We start from the raw sequence: 2813 nt of genomic DNA on the forward strand, positions 1-2813 counted from the left end.
CTGCTCATAAAATCCTTCGCGCTCATTATTTTTTTCCTTTCATCTTTAAATATTGCATTTTAGTAGTCCAAAAATGTCACGCCTGCTAGATTTACAACCATAAATAGTGTTCCCAAACTACACCCTTACACCTAGTTATTACCATCGGCCCCTTTGCTAAATGGGGTATTTATTTCATAACATGTAATCCTCGCTTAGCTGGGGGGCATGGTTATATCATCGTTGTCATTGATTATTTCACTAAATGGGCCGAGGTGATGCCTACATATGCTGATAACGGTAAAACTACCACTCAATTTCTTTTCAACCATGTCATAGCTCGATTTGGTGTCCCTCAATCCATTGCCACTAATCCTGGCTCTCATTTCGAACATTACATGATGGAAGAAGTTATTGCTCAGTTGGGTTTTTGTCATGACAGCACAAATCCTTATTATCCATAGAACAATGGCCAAGTTGAGGTAGTCAAGAAAGTATTGGTTACGATTCTTCAACATACCATTGGGATGCATAAACAAAATTGGCATATTATGCTATTTTAAGCTCTACGGGCTTACTAAACTGTAGTTAAGATCGCTACTGGATTCACACCCTTTTAGCTAGTGTATGGTCTAGAGGCAACTCTTCCAATTGAACGTGAAATTCCTTCACTGAAACTAGTTGTCGAATTACTCCTTGATACCTCACCTAAGGAGGAACGTTTACTTTAACTTGAAAGGCCCGATGAAACTCGTCGTATTGTTGTGTTAGTAATTGAAGCCCAGAAGAAACAAGTTAAGGCTCAATATGATAAAACTATTTCTCCTCTCATTTTCACTGAGGGTGACTTGGTTTTGTTATATGATCAATCCAATGACAAATTGGGAGCTAGGAAATTCGAATCAATGTGGTATGGGCCTTACATTGTTACATAAGTTTTACAAAAAGGTGCCTATGAGTTAGTCGATTGTGAAGGAAATTATTTGGTTGAGCCGCGAAATGGGCTTTACCTTAAGAAGTATTATGCATGAATTTTCATGCAAATAAATTTGTACATTAGTGTGTTTCATTAGTGTGCAATGTGGCTTTGGAGTGTTAGTTATCTTTTGCAAATGGGTTTTCCTCTACTTACCTCGTGATCTACTTGGTTTGTAGATGTCATCCAATAGTTACGTCGGTTTTGTTGATGGTGCTTGTCATAGTACACGAAATCTATCTTTCGTTGCATGGGAAATCTACGACCCTAATGGTGAGTTACTAAATTTACAAGGTATATGTTTAGGTCGCACAACTAATAACATTGTCGAATATAGTGCGGTCATTGAACTTTGGTTAGAAACTATTTCTCTTGGCATTAGAGAGTTAATTGTGAATCTTGATTCACAACTCATTGTACTACAACTTAATAGACAATATTTAGTTAGAAACCCTAGAATTTTGAAAATGTATTTGCAAGTTTGTCTCTTGGAACGAAACTTTGATTTTATTGCTTATAATCACATTCTGAGACACATGAACACATTAACAGATGCATTAGCTAACTATGTGTTAGATAGACATTTGTGAAACATGTAAATCATAAAACATCACATAATAGACACGGTGAACATAAAAACATGTATATATATGTATATGTATATATATGTATATATATATATATATATATATATATATAGATATATATATATATATACATACATACATATATATATATACATACATACATATGTATATATACATACATACATATGTATATATACATACATATATATATATATATATACATATATATATATATATATATATATATATATATATATATATATATATAGATATATATATAGATATATAAATAAAGTTTGCAAAAGAGTTTGCTGGATTAAAATTACAAAATTTGTGTTCTCAAACACATGGCTTGATAAGTCTAAAATAGTGCAGAAAGTAAACTAGAGCGGGCTATTCACCCACATGGTTTTGTTAGTAGCACGAAATAGCACTGATAACTTGGCCCAATAACCAACGTAGTCTGGAGGAAACCCCTATAGTGTGTCTCTGGTACCAAAATGGCACCTCATCTATCCAGGCATACTTTGGAATGCCCCTAGTTAAGGATTCTAGGTTACACTCTACCTCGACAATAGGATGTGCTCCCTCCTCATAAGGAGCCTCCTCAATCTATCGTGCCACTTGTATGACTATTGAAAAAATCCCTGGAGGTCTCTTCAGCCCCACATATGCAAATCATTATAACTTAAATCTTAGTACACATACAAAAAAAATCAAAAACTTCAAAAACATTAAAAATAGTTTTTACTTGCATCAGTCAATTGTGCGCCTCATGGAAATGAAAGATCTAGATCTCCTCATAAATTTGTGCCTGCATATGCCCAATCATCAACCATTATTAGTTATTGATGCAACCATCCAGAAAATTCCAGAGGGAATGAAATTTGTTGGCTCCATCCATGTCGAGGCTTCAGCTCACCCCATCTAACTAATTTTGGATCTATGGGCACTGGTACATCCACTTTTATCAAATGTTAACAAAATAATGGCACAAGTTCCAAAATGAACTTCACAAAGATGGATCCAAAACTGAATTATTTTGGCCTTCCTAACTTGTACTTCATAAGTTGGCTCTTCATATTGACCAACAAACCCTCACACTAGTTGAAGACCATGGGGCTTAGACATTCGATTGTGTACTGGAAATGAGGTTTTGCTACTTCATGAAACACCTAAGAGCTGGCTATTTGGGCCATAGTATGCATGATTGTTCATAGTGGGATATTTGTACTGGTCTTTACATCTATCTTCCCATTTTAGGTATTTTT

Source organism: Pinus tabuliformis, chromosome 5_2, assembly GCF_031772625.1.
Source record: "Pinus tabuliformis cultivar Carrire ecotype Pingquan chromosome 5_2, CPIR1, whole genome shotgun sequence".
Taxonomy (NCBI): domain Eukaryota; kingdom Viridiplantae; phylum Streptophyta; class Pinopsida; order Pinales; family Pinaceae; genus Pinus; species Pinus tabuliformis.